The sequence below is a fragment of the Tiliqua scincoides genome, chromosome 1 (assembly GCF_035046505.1).
Source record: "Tiliqua scincoides isolate rTilSci1 chromosome 1, rTilSci1.hap2, whole genome shotgun sequence".
NCBI classification, from domain to species: Eukaryota; Metazoa; Chordata; class Lepidosauria; order Squamata; family Scincidae; genus Tiliqua; species Tiliqua scincoides.
The window spans coordinates 224,455,754-224,479,462 of record NC_089821.1 but is presented as its reverse complement, the minus strand read 5'-3'; the positions used below and the strand labels follow the sequence as shown (position 1 = coordinate 224,479,462).

At 44.3% G+C, this 23,709-nt stretch overlaps 1 long non-coding RNA gene across 2 annotated transcripts; it reads left to right on the top strand.

The window, feature by feature from the left end:
• The first annotated feature begins 14 nt into the window (after positions 1 to 14).
• LOC136636354 (uncharacterized) lies at positions 15 to 22,671 on the top strand. 2 transcript variants are annotated; one of them, XR_010793514.1, is made up of 5 exons: positions 15 to 91; positions 1,480 to 1,541; positions 8,663 to 8,738; positions 9,545 to 9,703; positions 21,879 to 22,671. It is a non-coding gene; the product is annotated as an uncharacterized lncRNA (long non-coding RNA). The 2 variants fall into 2 exon arrangements; XR_010793513.1 differs by lacking the exon at positions 21,879 to 22,671 and adding an exon at positions 10,458 to 10,509.
• The last annotated feature ends 1,038 nt before the right edge of the window (positions 22,672 to 23,709 follow it).

Below are 23,709 nucleotides of genomic sequence, written 5' to 3'. Positions count from 1 at the left end.
AACCGTCGAGCGCGCGCGCGTGTGCGCCCGCCGCGGAAGAAGGCCGAGCGCGCGCTGCTACCCCCGCGCGCGCCTGCCAGCCAGAGCCTGTGTGAGGAGAAATTAGCAGTTGAGGGTGTTTGGGTTTGAATGGAGGGGGGGGCGGTTGGAGCGGCGCTCTCCGCCCGCCTGCCGACGCAGCCAGAACAATGAAGGGTGGCGGCCGGAGGGGGGCTGGGTTTGGGTGTAGAGTCAGGGGCTGCGGATGGAGGCGCTTGCAACTGCGGCGATGGAGGTGGCCCTTTTCAAGCAGCCGGGCTGGAAGCACCCGCCGCCCCTTCACGTGTGCGTCCTGTTCACACGTTCACAGTAGAAGGCTCGTCGTAGAGATGAAAGGAGTCCCGTCTCCCACCTGCAGTCTCTTCCATTGACTGGATAGGACTTACTTCTGAGTAGATTGGCTTCTCAGGCTGCAGTCCTATCCACACTTTGCTGGGAGTAAGCTCCATTGACTGTAATGGGACTGACTTCTGAGTAGACAGGCATAGGACTGGGCTCCTAAAGGTCGACTCGCAAAAAAATCTGTTCAGCTCAGTTGGGTTTACTGCCAAGTAAATGTGTATAGAGGCTGTAGCTACTGCTATCCACACTTTCCTGGGAGTAAGCTCCATTGACTATAATGGGACTTCTGAGCAGAGCCTTTCCTATAGGGAAAGGCTACAGTGTTTGGGCCTCTTCAGTCTAGAAATGAGGGAGGGGGGTAGACATGATTGAGACATACAAATTCATGCAGGGGGTGGACAGAGTGGATAGAGAAACTCTCTTTTCCCTCTCACATAACACCAGAACCAGGGGACATCCACTAAAACTGAGTGTTGGGAGAGTTAGAACAGACAAAAGAAAATATTTATTTACCCAGCATGTAATTAGTTTGTGGAACTCCTTGCCACAGGATGTAGTGATGGCATCTTGCCTGGATGCCTTTAAGAGGGGATTGGACAAGTTTCTGGAGGAAAAGTTCATTACGGGTTACAAGTCAGTGGGTATATGCAGGCTCTTGGTTTTAGAGGCAGGCTACTTCTGATTGCCAGATGCAGGGGAGAGCACCTGGACACAGATTGTGTCTGTTGTCTTGTGTGCTCCCTGCGGCATTTGGTGGGCCACTGTGAGATACAGGAATCTGAACTAGATGGGCTTTGGCCTGATCCAGCGGGGCTCTTATGTTCTTATTAGATATGCATTGGATTGGGGGCTCAAACCCCCTCCCCCAGGCAGCATGATTCTAAATATGTGGACTCAACAGGGAAATCTTGTTCAGCTCAGTAGGGTTACTGCCAAGTAAATGTTCATAGAAGTTGTAGCTACAATCCTATCCACACTTTCTTGGGAGTAAGCCCCATTGACTATAATGGTACTTACTTCTGAGTAGACATGCATAGGCTTGGGCTCTAAGTCACATTGAACTCAGTGGACTTTACATCTGAGTAAACTTGCTTTCAGGCTGCTGCAGGTCTTACATTGCAAGTGATTCACCGACACAGGAAATGCCACAGAAGAAAAAGGTACTATTTCTAGCACAAAGGTTTGGCACGCTGGTGGCAAAAGGGGTACTACCATCACTGCTTTTGCTTGAATGAGTCCATTTGTGCTATCAGCAATAGGTCTGGAAAGTAGCACTTTAAGAAACCCTGTGTCAAAGTTGGCTTTTACTGGAGAATTATTTATTTTTCACATTTTTATACCACCCTTCTTCCAAGGAGGAGGAGCTCTGATTCTTCACCTCCTTTTGTCCTCACAACAACCCTGTGGGATGGGCCCGGCTGAGAGATAGTGACTGACTCAAGGTCACTGAAGAAATTTTGTTGCTGAGTGGGGATTTGAACCTGAATCTTCCAGGGTCTCAGTCCTGCTCCCAAACCACTATACCATCCTGGCTCTTAAAATGTAGGGCATGGGCAGCCCTAAGCATGTGATGAGAATCTATTTGCTTTTGGCAGCAGAATCTGTTGTGGCTACCATTTTTCTGCAGTTCTGTATATTATTATGGAAACAAAATTAGCATGATGGGGGGCATTTTGAATTTTGTCTAAGTTGTGGAAATAGCTAAGGGTTGTAGTGGGAAAATGCTATATGCATTGTCCTGATAATCCTTATGACAGCACAAGTAGATGGAGAGGGGAGATGTGACTGAGTGATAGCCTACTTTGGCCTGGTGTGAGAAACTCCTGGTTCAGTTCTTACTTCTCTTAGAACACATGTTTTCCTATCCTTTTTAACATATGAGGTTAATGTTTTAGTGCAGCTTTTCATTTACTGTTTTACTATCCATGTTGCTTTTATTGTTTTGATGTTTTTTTTTTGGTTTTATTGGACTGTTAACTACCCAAATGGCTGTGTCACTAGATGCTTTTAAATGTGAAGAACCATATATTTCACCTGGCCTTCAGTTCATAATGTTTTTGCTGACCTGTCATGTGTTTGGCTTTTTTATCTTCTTTGCCGTTGTTCTGTATTTAATGCTAGTTACAGATCTGATCTGTTGTTCCCTCATTGTTGTAACCTGCCCCGGTGGCCTTTGAGGGGCACAGAAGTGTGGGGCATAAATTTTTTACACAAACTATTTATGTTGAAGGGTGGTATACAAATCCAAAAACAAAAATTTACTTCAATTGATTAAAATGTATGCACTATTCTTAGACTATGACAACTTATATTTACTATACTGCACTGCAATCCAAGTGTGGGAGGCAAAGAGAGTGATGAGGCAGCAGGTGTGATGAACCAAGGGACTGAGTCAATGTGTCTGTGAGCTCCTGCATATAAACAAGGAGAGGCTATGGAGCACAACTGAAGGACTGTGACTGTCATGAGGAAGACAGCAATAGATATAGGAAAGGGAGGTGGCCATGACCACCAGTCTGGAGTGGAAAATGAGTCATCACTTTGAGCAATGTCTAAGGGAAGCAGATAAAAATGGGGGTGGGGAAAACTCTGCTTCTGGTATTAGGTTCATCTGTCCCTAGGCCATGCTTTTATATACATTTTTTCTGTTCTCATTTCATAATAATCAGCTCCCCTGGTTTGGAACTTGCTTTTAGAAGAGATCAGAAAAATCCTAAACCAATCTCCTGGAGCTACCATAAACCCACTCACTGTGTGTGAGACAAGCATTTTGTTCCTACAGAATTAGTAAATGGTTTTTAGTGAGTAACATTTAGTTTATATACATTTTAAGTATTTTGATAATGCATTTAAATGTTAATTGCCCTGAGCCTTAGGTGATAAGAGTAAAAATTTAAATTGATGATAAGTTAATCAATAAAGTAACCAATAAATTCTCAACTCACAGAGGAGGTATGGCTTAGTTTACTAGTTGTGATGCTTCTCCTAGGTGTATGTGCTCCTAGGACTGTTGGTTCCAGTTCCTTGTACCTCCATTCTAGGATCTATACCTGTTAGGGAAAACTCAGTGATAGATATTACATACTTTCTGGACAAAGTCTGAAGTTCAGTCTATTTCATTTCCAGTTAATAGTTAAATTACATGCCTCAAAAAGATTTAATTTCTCCATGGAATCTCCATGGCAGGGTCAGTCCTTGACAACTGGGAAGTTCCTCCCTCTCAGGTCAGGTTACAAAGTCTTCCTGAGGGGAGGGGCTCCCTCCATTCCCCAGTCTGACCTTGCCTCTAGGCAAGGTAGGTTGGGTTTTTTCTTGGTCAGCTTACCTGACCTTTAAAACTGTTTTTTTCTGGGGCTTTGGCCCCTTTTTTACTTTTAAACAAGTTGTGAGGAAAAGGACTGCAACCGTCTTGCCTGAGCTCCCCTGACTGCCGTCCTTGTTGGGGCAGAAAATGGGGTTGCTTCTCGCCCCTAAAGCAGCTGGACAACTGTAGGGCTCATGCTTCCCTCTGGTTTTGGGAACAGCATAGGAACTTGACTGCAGGGCGATTCTTGGCGTTGGATGACAGCGCAAGCCCTTTCCTGCCAAAACTACCACAGCAAAACTGCACCACAGCAGTAGGCAGTATTTTTCCCGACAAAACTGCACCACAGCAGTGGGCTGTATTTTCCCCGCCAAAACTGCACTATAGCAGTAGGCTGCTGCTCAGAAGCTGTGTGGAGAAGGCAGATCTACTCGCCCGATTCCTGCTCAAACAGCAGTGCTGACAAGAAAAGCCTGTTTCCTGCCAAAGCACCACACAGCAGGTAAGGTGCTGCCGAGACCCTGTGAGGGCCAGGCAGAGGGCGACACAGACCTTCAGAAGCCAGGTGAGGTGTTTTCTGATTCAGTAAGGGGGTGATTGGGGAAGATGGCAAGCCCCTCTAGAGAGGCACCTGAGACCCCCAAGTCCAGGCTCTCTGCCTCTGCCAACAGAGAGGAATTAACGGTCGTGCTTCAGGCCAATGTTTCCTCCAGCTCGGCCACAGCTGTGGCGACCCTCCAGAGATAGCTGGCCCATGTGGCTTCGATGCCTTCCAAGTCTGAGCTGACCATTGAGCTTCCCCCCCCCCCCCAAGTACTAAGTTCCACAGTGTCGGGGGGGGGGGATTTTGACCTCAGAATTTTTCCCTCAGTAGCTGCTGCTGCAGTTAGAGGATTGTTTGGCTCCTGCCTGGGCACATCTCTCTCCTCAGCATCTCAGCTGAGGGGGATTTCAACCTGTTCCATCAAGTGTGGAGGCCACACTCCTAAGAAATGAGGCTGCCAACTGAGTCGTCCCTGATGAGGCACCACATCCTGCTGGGGCTTTGTTATCCCTTCACATCTCAAACAGCGAGGCAGAGGGTTCAGGAGCTTGCAGACCTCCTGTTGACCATGCTCTGTGGTTTGGCACGCTGAGGGTGAGGCAGACTTAAAAGAAATCTGGTGCCCAGCCTGTCCCATGCTCCAAGCTTTGCCTTTTCCCCACAGCATTTGCTGAGGAGTGCCTTAAGGACTCCATTTTGTGAGTCATGGTTCACTCATGGCTTCCAGGGACACGACAACATGCCTGAGTCTCTGCTTTGGTGTATGCAGGGTCAAGTTCCCTTTCCCTAGAGCATTGGGGAAAGTGCTGGAGATCAGCCTGAGAGGGAGTTTGGCACATCCTGGGGCAGCTGTTTCTCCCCCAGGACAGGATTCCCCAGGCATAGGATGCCTGCCAGTGTCCCAGGAAGCACAAAATAGAGTGCAAAGCTGGGTTTTAGGACTTGTAAATCAGACTGTGGCTGTCAAATTGGGGCAGCTCATGAGAACTCAGCAGGGGGTGACAGGACCTTAAGTTCTATAGCTTCAAGCGCCAGTGTTCACCTTTCCCCCCTCCCAATTTTCATTGGGTTCTATTTTCTCTGACTCCGAGGGGACTCCACTAAGATGTGCAAGTCTCTCATCCTTTTCATCTTCCATGCCGCCCCAAAGCTCCTACGGGGCAGTCAACATAAGAGGGCTCCAACTGCTAAAGGTAACTGGCTTCTTGAAATGGGCACAACAGACTCCATATCCTCTGGGGAGGAAGGATATCCCTTGGGGGAAGAAGCCGCTAACACAGAATTCCCTGGACAGGCTTTTACCAGTGTCCTATTTCCTAAACTGTTACCTAAGGCAGCTAGGTCTCTCAATCTTGACTCAGAGACTGGGTCATCTTCTGCCTCTGCCAGTGTAACCAGGCTGGAGGCCAGGTATCTGTTTTTTCCTCAGAGTCCCACAAGTCACCTGAGGTTCCCTTCCAGAGACATTTAAGTCCATCTTAGAAGCAGAGTGGATGACACCATCTCAGAGGAAACATACGGTACTTCCAAATTGCTTGGTAAGCTTTATTCTCTGCCTCAGATTACTCTGCAAACTCCATCAATGCTCCCATTGCTACCTTATCTTCACATGTGATTCTGTCAGAGGACGAAGGGGAATCGAGGGACCCTTGTGATACAGAGGTCGCTGTCAAAAGGGTCTTAAAACCTCTTCTTATGCTTTCAAGGCAGCTGCCACTAGCCTCCTAATGTCTAAAACTACGTACCTTTTTTGGGGGCAGAAGAGTTGGCATTTCATATCACAACCTATCCAGGAGTGGCAAGAAGGTACTGAGGAAACTAGCTCTTTAAGTAGCCTTTTCTACAGATGCCCCTCTTGATGCTTGTTAGTTTGCTGCAATATCCATGGCCTCTGCCTTGGTGGCTAGAAGAAATGCCCACCTCTGACCCTGGGATGTTGACAGGTTCCCAGGCCAGATTGCTTGTCCTCCCCTTTGAAGGGAATAAAGCCTTTGGGAAGCACAATATCATTCTTATTGAGAACAGGGGTCAGAGAGAGGTTTTGCCCACTCTTCGAAAGGACTTTTCCAACATCAGTATAACATCAGTCCTTTCATGGTCACAAGCTATCCTTTGTCCAAATTTAAGTCCCATCATCCCTTGGGCAGATCTCCAGAATCTGCATCCTCCAGCCAGAGCATCAAGTCTAACAGATAATGCAACACCTGATGCCAGGTTTGCCTTTGAGTCAGCTGGAGTAGGACCCCATCACAGGTCATCTTATACTGATGGGGGAACAGAGTTTGATATGGGTTACTCCCTATATGTGCAAAGCACACTGGCTGAGCCTCCAGAAGTTAGACCAGGCAGAACTGTAAATTCACAGCCAGGTGTTCTCATTTCTGAACAGGAGGTTCAGGCCACTGGTGCTAGATCTGTTTTGTAAACAAGCACTGCAACCAGCTGATGAGATTCTTTTCCAAGGGAGATGCCAAAGAGATGAACACCCTTCATCTCACTTGGCCCCGAAGTGTTCTGTATGCTTTCCTTCCTATCAGAGGTCTTCCAAAGGCGTTACTAAAGATAACGCTAGAAGGGGTTTCCAACGTCAAAGTCCCCTGAGTATATCCGCCTTTTCATCTTCCACTGAGGCTGAACCTGCTGTCTCAGGGTCCCAGCATCCATCCTAAGATGGCAATGCTGCAGCTAACTGTATGGAGCTTGAGCAACAAACACTGTCCTAACTTCAGATATTGAGGGCTAGTTCTCAAGGTCCTACTTGCTGATAGATGCTGACCATCTAAAAGGTTCATATTCTACCCAGAGGGGGTTGGTGGGCTAGCGTTTCCAAAACCAGGACCATCCAGAGAAAAATTAATGTGAGGGAACTCTTAGAGTTCCTTTGTCAAGTCTGGATAAGGGTGTGAGTACGGCCACTGTGATATAAGTATTCAAAATTTCATGTATTTGGGGTATTCTGAGGGTTGACTCTTTTCTTCCTACCCTCATGTTAGAAAATGCACTAGCAGAGTGGCATTGATCAACCCCCCTCTGGTGGCCAGGGCCCCTTTGGGGAACTTAGGTCTAGTTCTCAAGGCATTAACACAGCCTCCTTTCAGGCCCATGGCTACTTGTCCTTTACATAATTTTTCCCCAGAAAACTGCCCTTTTTTAGTAGGAATAACATCATCTAGATGGCTGTCTGCATTGACAGATTCTTCTGTAGCTAGGACTTGTGTCTGTTTCAAAAGAACAGGGTGGTTCTCCTCACCAACCCTATCCAAGGTTAATTCTGTGTTTCCCAGATCCTGTCTTTCTTTCTAAACCTTTCAACCTAGCGATTGGGATTGGCACATTTTGGATGTGTGCTGGACAGGAAATATATCTCCGGAAACTCTACCTTCAGACATATGAAAACTGTTTTTGCTGCATAAGGCAAATGAACAGAGATTTAAGGTTTCACCATCCACCATCTCCAGATGGGTAAGGGATGCGATAGTTGAGGCCTACAGGGCTCATGGAAGGGAGCTGCCTAAGGGCATAGTTGCTCATTCATTAAGGGATGCTGCTACCGCTGGCATTCAGGGCGTTTTTGTCTTTGGAGATGGTTTGTAGAGCAGCGACCTGCAGCTCCCCCCATATGTTCATAAAGCACTACTAGGCAGACGCCTATGCTTCCAGGGACTCTGCCTTTGCCAGGCGTGTGCTGTAGAGCATAGTTTCAGATGCTTCAGGCAGCTCCCACCCTTAAGGGGACATGGTTTGGGTATTTCCCAGTTGTCAAGGACTGACCCTGCCATGGGGATTCCACTGGAGAAAGGGGAGATTTGAGCTTACCTGTGGTCTCCATTCCAGGGTCAGTCCGCCCATCCTCACAGCCTGAAGCATATGAAAAAAAAGACAGCAAACCCAAAACAATGGGGTGGTAGAAGATAAGGACAAAATGTCCCTGACAGGTTCACATTAGGTTCCTGAATTAGGGTACAGTATCGTACTAACCTTTCTTGGTTCAGAATGGTGAGATTTAGGTCATTGGAGTTCATCGCATTTGACTTCAGGGACACATTGGACTTGCATCTACCTGAGCAAGTCTAAGACAGAGCTGATCTGGGGAGGGGCCATCGAGGCTTTTGTAGTCTGGGGAATCAAGGGAGCCCCTCCCCTCAGGAAGACTTTGTAACCTGACCTGCCTGCCTGAGAGGGTGGAGCTTCCCAGTTGTCAAGGACTGACCCTGTCATGGAGAAGGGGAATTCACAGGTAAGCTCAAATCTCTCCTTTTTCTTATACTATTACATTTGCTTCTAGTTATCAAATCAATGTCAAATCAGTAAAGTGGTTTGTTTGTTTTTTTACAAGAACAGATAGGTGAGGAAGGATGGTCTGACAGTGCAGCTGGACAACTATCAATATTGTGCAGTCCTTTCCCCAACTAACCTATTCATTGATATTGCAGATGGAATGTGGTTGTGTAAGTACAATGAGCCAAAGGGAGAAGATGCATGGGAACAGAGAAGGAGGAAACATCTAAGGTGCAGTTTATCAGTTTCTTTTACCAAAGCATTTTGATTAAAAATTTTTATCAGTGGCACTGTAAACACTGTGGTTTTCATAAACTCTGTTGTAAATAGAAGAACACACTGTTGTATTTCCATATAAAAACTTTGTGTAGGAGATAAAGCTGTCTCTAGAAGGGTGCCAGCCTGGAGCATCTCAAATCAATGCAGGGCCTCCTTATTATAGGCATGTATTGGTCTCGTAGAACTGTGAGGCCCAGGACAACCACCCCAGTTGCCCTACTCAAAGAATGGCTCTGGTAGAAGTTGATAACCTGTGTATTTTAGAGTTTCTTCTTTGTTTATGCAGTAGGCACCAGCTGGATTTTTTTCTTTTATGATGCAATTAATCATCAACACAACTCCCCAACTCTCACCCAGTTTTTTTATAACTTTCCTTTGCCTTTGTATGCCCCCACTATACAACCCCAATGCAGAAACACTTAAAGCTGTGAACAAGACTACCAACCCCCAGAAATGATTTGCCATTAGTTCAGTTTTAATCTGTGTATTATTTTGAAGCTGTGTATTACCCTCTGCTACACTGGAGTGCATATCTAGCCAGATTTTGTTTTTAAATGGCAAGCAGCAAGGCTATTCTGTCACAAACCCTCAATCCCAATCCATTGTATTGGAATACTGTGTTGTTCTTATGGGGTATATTGCAGATATACAAATGTTGTTGGGATGCAGTTTAACTGGATGGCTGCTGTTTTGAATTTTTGATTGTATTTATGTGCTGGATTTTATTATTTTTAATGTGTGTTTTTAACTTGTCTCAGGCTGAAATAGTGGAAGAGCCAGAATAGAAACACTTGAATATATGGAAGTGACTTAGTGTGAAGAAAGGCCCTTAATTAGTCAGGGGTGACTCCTTAGCATCAGAATTTTGCACAAGAACTTTGAAGACAATTTGCAAACCAATCAAAAATCACATGCAGGTAAATCAGATTTATTTAATAGCCATGTGCCTATATCATCATTGACACAAAACTACTTGTTCCAGCTGACTGCCATCCAAATAACTATGTGACTCTTATCTTTGTACTTTACCCTAGCTCCTCACAGTTACATTTTCTTTCACATTCCTGAAAGTAAGGGAATGTGGAGTACTTTAATCAAAACTTTGCAATGTGGAACAGAACATTCTTACTCTTTCTTTCTTACTCAAAGAAAAAGGTTGTAGCATTATAAATGCAGTACACATAAGCCTGTTAGTCACTGCTGAACGTGCATTTGTCCGTGGTTTTAAATCCAGAATCTACACTGATTTGCTCATGCCCTATAGTATCATCTGTTTCATTTACTCTCACAAACTGTTGTACAGGAAAGTTAACATGTTTCCTGTATACTACTAGGTATTTTAAAAAGTACCAGTTTTGAGTAGAGACTAGAGTAAGAAATCCTTTAGGATAAAAAGGACAGTGTAAGCCTCAATGACTATAATAGTTGACTATGACAGCACTTCTGAGTAGACATACATAGGATTGGGCTGCAAATCTTACTCTGTCCTTTTTATCATAAAGAATTTCTTGTTCTAGTATTCCACCCATATTTTATCCTTTTACCCATAAGTCTCCATTGTATGATAATACAGGTCTATTCACATTTTGCTGTCTTAAGTTAGACCTATTTCTGGATATATTTTGAGTGCTGATTCAAAAAATGGCATCATTTTTGCCCAATTTGCTCTAGTTTCGGGTGTACACAGTGGTTCCTAAACACCTACAGGGGAGTTGGACACCAGGTAAGTGTTTGCGTGGACGAGGAGGGGGCAGTGGCGGCATTGCAGCACCACCATTCCCAAGGGCTTGTTCCATACCTGGGGGACAATGCTGGCCTCCTGTAGGGAAGGTGCCCCAGCCCAGTAATCATCTTAGTCACTCTCTTTTGCACCTTTTCCATTTCCACTATATCCTTTTTGAGATGTGGCGACCAGAAATGGACGCAGTACTCCAGGTGTGGCCATCGATTTGTTGGGTTATTGGCAACCTTCAGTCTCGAAAGACTATGGTATCGCGCTCTGAAACGTGGTTCTGGCACAGCGTCTAGTGTGGCTGAAAAGGCCAATCCGGGAGTGACAATCCCTTCCACACTGGGAGCAAGTGCAGTCTGTCCCTGGTCTGTCTCCCTGGCTATGGGCCTTCCTTCTTTGCCTCTTAGCCTCAGACTGTTGGCCAAGTGTCTCTTCAAACTGGGAAAGGCCATGTTGCACAGCCTGCCTCCAAGCAGGCCGCTCAGAGGCCAGGGTTTCCCACTTGTTGAGGTCCATTCCTAAGGCCTTCAGATCCCTCTTGCAGATGTCCTTGTATCGCAGCTGTGGTCTACCTGTAGGGCGCTTTCCTTGCACGAGTTCTCCATAGAGGAGATCCTTTGGGATCCGGCCATCATCCATTCTCACGACATGACCGAGCCAACGCAGGCGTCTCTGTTTCAGCAGTGCATACATGCTAGGGATTCCAGCACGTTCCAGGACTGTGTTGTTAGGAACTTTGTCCTGCCAGGTGATGCCGAGAATGCGTCGGAGGCAGTGCATGTGGAAAGCGTTCAGTTTCCTGTTGTGAGCGGAGAGTCCATGACTCGCTGCAGTACAGAAGTGTACTCAGGACGCAAGCTCTGTAGACCTGGATCTTGGTCAGTGGACATCGATTAGTACAACTGCATTATAATATCAGCCGTTTTGTTCTCAAGATGAACAGGCCTTGCTGAGGGAGAGTCAGCATGGCTTCTGTAAGGGTAAGTCTTGCCTCACGAACCTTATGGAATTCTTTGAAAAGGTCAACAGGCATGTGGATGCGGGAGAACCCGTGGACATTATATATCTGGACTTTCAGAAGGCGTTTGACACGGTCCCTCACCAAAGGCTACTGAAAAAACTCCACAGTCAGGGAATTAGAGGACAGGTCCTCTCGTGGACTGAGAACTGGTTGGAGGCCAGGAAGCAGAGAGTGGGTGTCAATGGGCAATTTTCACAATGGAGAGAGGTGAAAAGCGGTGTGCCCCAAGGATCTGTCCTGGGACCGGTGCTTTTCAACCTCTTCATAAATGACCTGGAGACAGGGTTGAACAGTGAAGTGGCTAAGTTTGCAGACGACACCAAACTTTTCTGAGTGGTAAAGACCAGAAGTGATTGTGAGGAGCTCCAGAAGGATCTCTCCAGACTGGCAGAATGGGCAGCAAAATGGCAGATGCCCTTCAATGTCAGTAAGTGTAAGGTCATGCACATTGGGGCAAAAAACCAAAACTTTAGATATAGGCTGATGGGTTCTGAGCTGTCTATGACAGATCAGGAGAGAGATCTTGGGGTGGTGGTGGACAGGTCGATGAAAGTGTCGACCCAATGTGCGGCGGCAGTGAAGAAGGCCAATTCTATGCTTGGGATCATTAGGAAGGGTATTGAGAACAAAACGGCTAGTATTATAATGCCGTTGTACAAATCGATGGTAAGGCCACACCTGGAGTACTGTGTCCAGTTCTGGTCGCCGCATCTCAAAAAAGACATAGTGGAAATGGAAAAGGTGCAAAAGAGAGCAACTAAGATGATTACGGGGCTGGGGCACCTTCCTTGTGAGGAAAGGCTACAGCGTTTGGGCCTCTTCAGCCTAGAAAAGAGACGCTTGAGGGGGGACATGATTGAGACATACAAAATTATGCAGGGAATGGACAGAATGGATAGGGAGATGCTCTTTACACTCTCACATAATACCAGAACCAGGGGACATCCACTAAAATTGAGTGTTGGGCGGGTTAGGACAGACAAAAGAAAATATTTCTTTACTCAGCGTGTGGTTGGTCTGTGGAACTCCTTGCCACAGGATGTGGTGCTGGCGTCTAGCCTAGACGCCTTTAAAAGGGGATTGGACGGGTTTCTGGAGGAAAAATCCATTATGGGGTACAAGCCATGATGTGTATGCGCAACCTCCTGATTTTAGAAATGGGTTAAGTCAGAATGCCAGATGTAGGGGAGGGCACCAGGATGAGGTCTCTTGTTATCTGGTGTGTTCCCTGGGGCATTTGGTGGGCCGCTGTAAGATACAGGAAGCTGGACTAGATGGGCCTATGGCCTGATCCAGTGGGGCTGTTCTTATGTTCTTAATACCTTTTCTAAAGATCCTAAGCATAGAATTGGCCTTCTTCACTGCCGCTGCACATTGGGTCAACAATTTGGGCCATCGATTTGTACAATGGCATTATACTATTAGCCGTTTTGTTTTCAATACCTTTTCTAATGATCCCAAGCATAGAATTGGCCTTCTTCACTGCTGCTGCACATTGGGTCAACACTTTCATCGACCTGTCCACCACCACCCCAAGATCTCTCTCCTGATCTGTCACAGACAGCTCAGAACCCATCAGCCTATATGTGAAGTTTTGATTTTTTTGCCCCAACGTGCATGACTTTACACTTACTGACATTGAAACGCATCTGCCATTTTGCCATACACTAAATGAAAATAAACCTAAAGTCTTGACTTGCTTTTGTCCACAGTGGTCTGATTTGCTATACCAATGAGAATTCTGTAGTTAACAGCCTTTGACCTAACTATGCACATTTCATACATATAAAATGCATTGAAACATCATATGCACATATAGCACTGCAATCCTATGCAAAGGATTCAACTTAATAGGCATAGTTATGCCTATAGCACCAAACTGGATCTGTGTTGGGTTTGTTACCCCAAAGTGAAGTAATAGAGTAAGGGCCCAATCCTATCCAGTTTTCCATCACTGGTGCAGCTGCAATGCAGCCCCAAGGTAAAGGAACAAGTGTTCCCATACTTTAAGGAGGCCTGTGTGATTGCTGCCCCACCATAAGATGCAGTGCATACCCCATTGGAACAGCTGGACCAGCACTGGAAAATTGTATAGGATTGGGCTCTAATGCAACTCTAAATGGTCTCATTTAAAATTGTTGACTTCCAGTTACATAAATGGAGAGAGCAGGCAGAAGAAAGGGGTTTTTAATTCACCAATTTCTCTTTTTATATCCATCTCTCTTTTCCCACTGATTTCTATGAGAGGCAAGTAATTATAGTATGGTACATCAGGAGATTCCCAAATTATTTAAATAACTTTCTAACAACAAAAGGCTTAACCCCCCCCCCTCAAAAAAAACTACGATAGTTAAAGGTACAGATCTGAGAGAGAAAAGCATTTCAATATACCATTTTATAGCTTCCATATATTTTTTGAAGACCTTTAGGCTCAGTTCACCAAAATACCTATGTATATTCATTTCTTCAAGCATATAAATAGTCCAGTAGTAGTATATTCTCTAATTTAAAAACTTTGCAAAAAAAAAGAATTATATACTTTTTGATTGTTCTGTTGCTGATGCCATTGGGAAAACAAATATTGTAACTCAAGTAATTTTTTTTCTGTTTATCACCAATATAAGATGGCTCTTAAACTGTATCAAGTCAAACGGTTTAGCTTAACTACAATAAAGTGTGATCAAAAACCAGCCCATAGAAGCAATAGCTGCACAGTATGTGTCCTACTGTTGTAATTAAGCTTACATAAAAGCCTTTCTCTAAATATACATGCACATGTAAGGCACCTAGTAACTATAACTGAAATGGCTTTTGTAAAAACCCCAAGAACTAATTAAGGCTCAACAGCCCTTTGAGGTAGATAAATGTAAATGTTGCTTTTAAAAGCAACTGAGGCATAACTTGGGTGAGGTCTATTTCTGGTAAAATGCCATGGGAGGGGTGTGGATGCCTTCTATGTAGTTAATGCAAACAGCCAAAAAGTATTTTGCTGCTAGTGTATGCTTCTAAATCCAATTGCTTTTTACTGTTTAAAATACCAGTTTTGGTGTAGTTCATGAAATATGTGTTGTGCAATTAAAAGTAATTCCTGTTAAAAGGAAGAAAAATAGGAACAAATATAAATTAGTAATCCGAGGAAGACTTGGCACTGCTGTAGAGTTACCTATTTCTCCTTTTGTCCTTGATTTCTCCAATCTCTGAAACATCTGTGATGCTACCCCTCCACACCCATTAAAAGCCTCATGTTTGCTCCTCACCAGTAGCTTGGTATGTTGTGAATTTTTGAAAGAATTCAAACCAGCTCAGACCTTTCATTGAAATCTGAAACTTATTTGGCACCTTCTGCTCAAAGTTATATTCTTTGTTGACTGTACAGGTTGAGTCTCATTATTCTCAAGGGTTCCGTTCCAAGAACTCATGTGGATGGCAAAAAACGCACTATAGCAAATTAATTTAAAAAACAAAGTTTCTTTACTCTGGTGATTTAAAAACAGCCTTGCTGACCTTTGTAATGTACACAGAGTCAATCGATCTCTCTCCAGGAGCTTAGGCTTCACTAGAAGGCAGCAATCCTTCCCTTCACCAGGAGCCCCAACCAGGGGGAAAGAATAGAGAAAGTGATAATCGCTGCCATTTAGCCTTTTTTCACCTGCTCAGGGGGAAGGGAGAAGTGAAGCCTGCAGAGAATGATTGATGGATTGTCAGTCTGCTGCGCTCTGTAGCATTATTAAAGGACTGTTTTCCTTTAAAGGGCCCTTCTCATTAGCTTTGAGACAGAAAAATCTGTGGATACTTAGGTTATACCTGTAATCACTTGTATGACTGTCTCTCTGCAACAGTAAAAAGAAGTTTTTTAAGCTGTGATTTTAAAGGGCTGTATTTTTCCCCTTCTCCAGGGATCAGCCCATTCCTTCTCATTTGTAGGGGCCACTTGTGTTGAGTCAAATCTGTGTATGACAAGGCTGGACCTGTATATCATTTCCAACTTGCTCAGAAAGCTCCCCCAAGGTGCAGTTAATTCAACCCCTGCAATGACTCTTGAAATTACTGCTTAACTGATAGCCTGAATATATCCAAATTATGTCTGCAGTCCTGTACATATTTGCCAATTAACTCAGTGAGACTTCTGAGTAGATGTGCCTAGCATTGCAGTGCAAGTCACATTTCAAAACATGCTGAGATCATTTCTCAGCTGAAAAAGATATAAAGCAGAATTATTGAATTTAGGACTTTCCAGTATTGTTGGCAGAAGTGATGGTATCATGGGGTTGGAGGGGACCCAGAAAGTCATCTGTTCCAAATCCCTGCCTATATCAGGAATTCCTCCAAGAGCATCTCCAGCAGGTGCCTTTCGAGTCTCTTTTTGAAGATTTCCAGGGAGGCAGAATCTACTACCTTCCTTTGCAATTTCTTCCACTGCCAAGATGCTCTTACATCAAGAATTTCTTCTTTATATTTAACTAGAATAAACTCTCTTGCAGTCTGAACTCATTGGATCTAGCTCTACTCTCAAAGGCAGTTGAGAACAAATTTGTTCCAACTTCCATATGACAGCCCTTCAGGTGGAGGGAAGACCATGCTGAAAACCAAAAATACCATTGCTGTTAAGATGTCATAGTTCCCATTTTCTGGCCATCATGGAAATCCTGTTGGTCCATACTGGAATGGAGATCAATTCCATTCCTCCACCTGAATTCCATAAAAACACATGTGCTGTTGATGGTTGCCTCTCTGTAGAATTGGTCTTCCACCATAGTGCTCACAACACCTGGAAAAAGCTGATGTCAGGATTTATCTATGGCATCCTAACCCTCCACTATGGTTCAGCATGACTGATCCTTTTACACTGCCCCTGATCTTTCACTGTAAAATCATAGTTGACAATATTTTGAGGGCTGACCAATAGAACTAAGCTGTCTTGCCTTTTCCATGTAACCATACATTCAGTAGAAATGAAACTGTCTTTTAGATTGAAAAGTCTCTTGTTATTTGGTTCCTCAATTCTGTAAAAATAATGATTTACCAACACAGTACAGCAGAGGTTGTGGCAGCTTAAATTTTTCATGGGCCAGTGAAAATTACATGGAGTATTATCCACAGTTTGCACATTAGATACGTTGGAAGGCCCAGCAATGCAAAAGATACATGTATTAGTATGTAGAACAGACATGAAAACATCAATCCAGAATGGGTGTGACACACTCCCAACTGATAGTCAGTGAAGCAAGATGAATACTGTACCTAAATATCTAAAGAGGGACAGTTGCTTTCTGCAGTGAGCTAGCTTCTCCAAGACACTATTCAGCTCAGAGTGTCAAATCTGCATATGAATTCCAACTCAGCAGCTTCAGGCTAGAGTTCCCTTTGAAACTTTTGTGTTGTAGTATGTCAAAGTTAAAGCTGTTACTGAATGTACAGATAAACTGAAATGTGTCCCCCACTGATTTGAGTGTAAATTTTTCATGTCTGATTTGTGTAGAGACAGTCCATTCTGCCTGCTCAGTGGCAGAAGGACATTGCTTGTATATTCTGGTGTATTTCACATTAGAAGTGTGCAGCTGAACATGGCATGGTATGGAGGATGTTATTGTGTCCCATGTGTTTCACTTCAGAATTTGTTGCAGGGGCTGGTTCCTAGCTTTGTACCATTTTGCATGGCACATTGCTGCTGGTAAATTATTGTATCAGGTTGATGGACTGTCTAAAGAGTATAGGCTTTTTACCTCAGGCAGTCCTGTGAAAGGCAAGGTTCATCTGTAGCAGTGGTTCTCAAACTCTCTGGGAGAGCTTGAGAGCCACTAAGTCTTTGCTGGAGGCAGCGGGGGTGGGGGGAAGGCAGAGACACAATTCCAAGCATCGTGCCTCTGATCAGGGTGCAGGGGCATGCTGCCATTCACCGCTGCCTGCAGAAGCCTCCCAGGGGTCGGGGGAATCTGGTGCCAGCCTCAGCATGGGTCCCCACATAGCACAGAGCCCTCCAGAAGGCGATCGTGACCACTTCCTGTTTCTCAATCGCAAAACTGGTAATGATCGCGATTGCCTTCTGGAGGGCTCTGTGCTGCGTAGGGAGCCCTACTGAGGCTGGCACTGGGCTCCCCAGACCACCAGGAGGCTGCTGCAGGTGGCGGTGAGTGGCAGCATGCCCCTAAGCCCCGATCAGAGGCGCGATGCTGGGCATCCCCACTCCTTAAGGGAAAAGAGCCCAGGGTTTTCAGGCCGTGGCATTGCAACGCCCCAGTTTGAAAACCACTGATCTATAGGATAGGCTGTAGAGATCTTTGATGATGTGGTAGAAAGACTTTAGCTAGGACTAATATAGCTAGGACTATTATTAATTATAATAATTCAGCTAGGACTAAAATATGCAACTTGTCCCTCCAAATGGCCATGGTGCCAGAAGATAGCAAATGTCATACCGGTCTTTAAAAAGGAAAGGAAGGGGACTCAGGAAACTATGGGCTGGTCAGTCTAACATCTGTTTCAGGTAAGATGGTGGAATGCCTCATCAAAGATAGAATCTCAAAACACATAGACAAACAGGCCTTGCTGAGGGAGAATCAGCATGGCTTCTGTAAGGGTAAGTCTTGCCTCATGAACCTTTTAGAATTCTTTGAAAAGGTCAACAGGCATGTGGATGCCGGAGAACCCATAGACATTATATATCTGGACTTTCAGAAGGTGTTCAACACGGTCCCTCAACAACGGCTACTGAAAAACTCCAGTCAGGGTGTTAGAGGGCAGGTCCTCATGGATTGAAAACTGGTTGAAGATCAGGAAACAGAGAGTGGGTGTCAATGGGCAATTTTCACAATGGAGAGAGGTGAAAAGCGGTGTGCCCCAAGAATCTGTCCTGGGACCTTTGCTTTTCAACCTCTTCATAAATGACCTGGAGACAGGGTTGAGCAGCAAGGTGGCTAAGTTTGCAGATGACACCAAACTTTTCCGAGTGGTGAAGACCAGAAGTGATTGTGAGGAGTTTCAGAAGGATCTCTCCAAACTGGCAGAATGGGCAGCAAAATGGCAGATGTGTTTCAATGTCATTAAGTGTAAAGTAATGCACATTGGGGCAAGAAATCAAAACTTCACATATAGGTTAATGGGTTCTGTGGAGTCTGTGACAGATTAGGAGAGAGATCTTGTGGTGGTGGACAAGTCGATGAAAGTGTCAACACAATGTACGGCAGCAGTAAAGAAGGCCAATTCTATGCTTGGGATCATTAGAAAAGGTATTGAGAACAAAATGGCTAATATAATGCCGTTGTGCAAATCGATGGTAAGGCCACACCTGGAGTATTGCATCCAGTTCTGGTCACCACATCTCAGAAAGGACATAGTGGAAATGGAAAAGGTGCAAAAGAGAGCAACTAAGATGATTACTGGGCTGGGACACCTTCCTTATGAAGAAAGTCTGCAGCGTTTGGGCCGCTTTAGCCTAGAAAAGAGACGCCTGAGGGGGGACATGATAGAGACATACAAAATTATGCATGGGAAGGATAAAGTGAATAGAGAGATGCTCTTTACAATCTCACATAACACCAGAACCAGGGGACATCCAGTAAAACTGAGTGTTGGGAGAGTTAGGACAGACAAAACAAAATATTTCTTTACTCAGCGTGTGGTTGATCTGTGGAACTCCTTGCCACAGCATGTGGTGATGGCATCTGGCCTAGATGCCTTTAAAAGGGGATTAGACAAATTTCTGGAGGAAAAATCCATTACGGGTTGCAAGACATGTTTTGTACGTGCAACCTCCTGATTTCAGAAATGGGCTATGTCAGAATACCAGATGTGGGGGAGGGCACCAGGATGCAGGTCTCTTGTTATATAGTGTTCTCCCTGGGGCATTTGGTGGGCCGCTGTGAGATACAGGAAGCTGGACGAGATGGGCCTATGGCAGTGGTTTTCAAACTCTCATGGAGAGTTTGAGCCACTGTAACTGCTTTTAAGAACATAAGAACAGCCCCACTGGATCAAGTCCAGCTTCCTATATCTCACAGCGGCCCACCAAATGCCCCAGGGAGCACACCAGATAACAAGAGACCTCATCCTGGTGCCCTCCCTTGCATCTGGCATTCTGACATAACCCATTTCTAAAATCAAGAGGTTGCACATACACATCATGGCTTGTACCCCATAATGGATTTTTCCTCCAGAAACTTGTCCAATCCCCTTTTAAAGGAGTCCAGGCTAGACGCCATCACCACATCCTGTGGCAAGGAGTTCCACAGACCGACCACACGCTGAGTAAAGAAATATTTTCTTTTGTCTGTTCTAACTCTCCCAACACTCAATTTTAGTGGATGTCCCCTGGTTCTGGTGTTACGTGAGAGTGTAAAGAGCATCTCCCTATCCACTCTGTCCATCCCCTGCATAATTTTGTAGGGGGCGGGGGGGAGGCATAATTTTGGGGGCGGGGGGAGACAGCAGGGGGGGATGGAAGGCAGCGGCATGATCCCCAGGATCACGCCACTCAGGGGGCTACAGGGGCTTGGATGCACTTACCCAAGCCTCCTGCAGCCTCCCCAGGGTGCAGGGAGCCTGGTGTGAACCTTTGGCAGAGCTCCCCGCAGCAGTAAATGTAAAAGCGCAGTGATCGCGCCCCACCTCCGCTAAACCAGAAGTGGAGCGCAATCGCTCCACTTTCACTGCCCTGCCAAAGGTTCACACCAGGCTCCCTGCACCCTGGGGAGGCTGCAGGAGGCTTGGGTAAGTGCACCCAAGCCCCTGCAGCCTCCTGAGCGATGTGATCCTGTGGATCGCGCTGCTGCCTCCTTCCTGCTTCCAGGCTGCCCCTACCCCTTAAGGGGGCAGAGGCCAGGGCCCACAGGCTGGGGCGTCGCAACTCCCCAGTTTGAAAAGCCCTGGCCTATGGCCTGATCCAGTGGGGCTGTTCTTATGTCTGTAAACCAGGGGTGCTCAAACTTTCAACTTTAGGGATGTTGGACCTTTAACAAGTGTATAGAAGAGAGAATTTCAGCAGATGCAACTTGTCATCCCACAGATGACGAGCTGCACCTGCTGAAATTCTCTCTTCTATACACTTGTTAAAGGTCCAGCATCCCTAAAGTTGAAAGTTTGAGCACCCCTGCTGTAAACCAATGAAGCTATAATATCCAAATAACACCATCTTTGTATTTCCATCAGCATTCTGACAAGCCTCAGTGGTGACTTCATTTTGGAATTACTGTACTTATTTGCAATGTTAACCAGTGCCACCAGTACTGGCACCAGGTTTCTATGGACTGTGAAACAAAGCCCTGCACTAGGGCCCTGCACTCTTGGCACCCCTGCCCACCCCCTGATGGCACTTAGGGTGCAACCACTGCCTGCAATATTGTGGGTTTAGTGGTCAGCCAGGTCATGTAGGCCCTCTGATGGGCCATCAGATCATGTCCAACAGAGGCATGATTTGCCATCAGCCAGTGCACAACCTGGGCCATCTCTGATGCCACCCCTACTTCCCACTGTCCAACACTGTGTTTGGTTCTTCAAGCAAGTGTTGAGTTAGTGTATCCAGTGCATCAGCCTCACTGACAGACACTGCTCTAAGAACACTGCCAGTGGAAAGGGACATACTACTCAAGTTTCAATATCTTTAGAAGTTTTCACTAGTTCCTGGAAAGCTGTATGATGCCAATGCAGAGAATCCTGCCCTGTTCAACAATGACATTTTGTTAAGGGGCAAATTGTATAAGAAACTTAAATACATGTAACAAAATTCTAATTTTTCTTAAAAGAAAAGCAGCTGTGAAAGAGACCATTTTGAACAGTGGGGTTTTGAGGGAGAAGTGCTTAGCCCTTGCACTGCCAAACATCACACACTTTGGTTCAGTCTAAGTGTTTTTTGTTTGTTTTTGCACAAAGCACTGTATTTTAATGATGATATTACTTCCATCTGCTAATACAAAATCATTATATTTCCATAACCCTAAAAATGCAACTTTCCTTAGCTAATTTAACATGTAGGGCTAAACAGAAAGATGGCAAAGGAACTTCGAGGAAAAGCCTTGGTGGTTGTGGTGGAATTGGCACAGTTTTGGACTATACCACTTAAGCTAATTTTTCCTCTTCAACGTTGATAAAGTTTTGAGATTTGCTATGAATAACTGAGAAAGCAGAATTTAATCCATTTGAATTAAAGTGACCATATAGAGAGCTGTTATTATGAGATACAAATATTATACATTTTAAAAGTTATTAATATGTTTGAAAAAGCTTCTATATATGCACATTTTCTTAGGTAATAACGCAGAGTATAAATAATCTTAAGAAATATACTGTAATTAGCCTTGTTCTTATCAACTTCCTAATGTTAATGTAAAACTTTTTAAATCTTCAGATTCTAATTGAACATGATCAAGTAATGAATCATACATTTTCAAAGCATCGCACAGCAGTTGGACTCACATAGCCAGATCTTCATACCATGCTCTGAACATTCAAATCAGCCCATGAAAAGCAAAGCAAGCATCTTTGCTCTTTGCATAAAAGCCTTATCTTTCAAGACTGTCCATCTCTTTGTATTATCCTACTTTTCAGCTTTCCTTTCTTCACTGCACTTGAGTCTCCAAAACAAACTGTCCATTAGATACGTGGAACAAAATTCAGTTGACCTGGAAAAATCTCTGAGTTATTGCCACTGGAACTACATGAATAACAATGTAAGCAGAGCTTAAATGCAGGATTTGGTACTGGACTCAGGATTCAGCATTAAGAAAAAATCCATTTTCATTTCTTTAAAAACAAATGTCTAGTCCATAGAGCTGCAGAGAGGCTTAGAAGTATGTGGGCAGTGCAGGTAGGGGTGAAAGGCCAAGCAAATTGTGCAGTATTCTAGAGGTGGGACTTCATTAACCTACGTAACTCCTTGTCCTTACGTATGACATGAATAAATCATGCGAAATAAGCAAATCTAGACACATTTGCATTATTTATACAGGGTGAGAATGTGGGTTACCTTGATTCATAAGTGTTATTTCTTAGTGCCAAGTAACACAGTCTTGCTTTTAGCTTTTGTCTGTGGTGGGAGTAATAAAGCACATTTATTTAAAAGCGCACTTATTTTGCTTGGCTTTTGAGGAGAGATGAGATCCCTGGTGACCCCTTTCTTAATTACTGTGTATAGATTTAGTTGCTCTGTACTGCTTCTATGATTTCTTGTCGTGTTAGATTTTTAAAAATCTGATCTTTGTATCACTGATGATCATTTTTTATTTTATTTTAATTTTTATAAGTTTTATTTTATGTTTTATTATATTAACTGTACACCACTTTGAGCTTTAGAAAAGCGGTTTATTAAACTATTTTAAATAAGTAAGTGCACAGCTACCCTACATGTCTTTTGACATTAGGTTATGAATGACAATACTCATCCACATATCTTTATAAAGAACTGATATTGGGAATAGCATATCTTTATCTGTTTAGTTTACCATTTAATCCATTTAGACTGAATCAACTGAAAAAGGGTGCAAGCATGCTAGTGATGTCAAGTAAGGAATTCAAATTGCTTTACAGATTACAAATTGTTTTTAAAGAAGACAGAATCAGTGCAGAAGTGAAAACCGCAACAGGAAACCATAACCACCAACTGGTTTCGTCTTCCTGTGTACTTCAATGAGTTAATCTTAAAATTCTTAGCTTTTTACCAGACTAATCATTTGAGGAAAACCAGGAAATTTCATATACAAGCTTCCCATAGATATATCAGTTGTCTTACTAAATAATCATATTTTTAAAAATGCGTAGCAAATATTCATTCTATGGCATGTTTTGGAGCACCATGCACTTCACATTGCATCTTTATGCCAACCTTGCAAAACAGATAATTAATCCATTTTTCTTTCCCACAAACCACCCATAGAAATAATAGTTTCTAAGGTCCAGGTCCAATACTTGTACTACATGGTTCTCACAACAAATGATGGGAAGACCAAGCAGGACCACATAGTGACTGTTTACCTATGCACTGCTCTAAAAGCCTTCAGACACCACAGAAAGCAATTTGCCAAGTACAGAATTGCCTGTCTACCTACCAATGTTTCTGCTTTGTTTCCTGAGCAGTATATAACCACATAAAATCTTAAAATGGGCACTGACTAGTCTGACCAATAGTCAGTAAATGAGGTACGGCCCATGCATCACAACTAAGGTGGCATGTTTACTAGGCA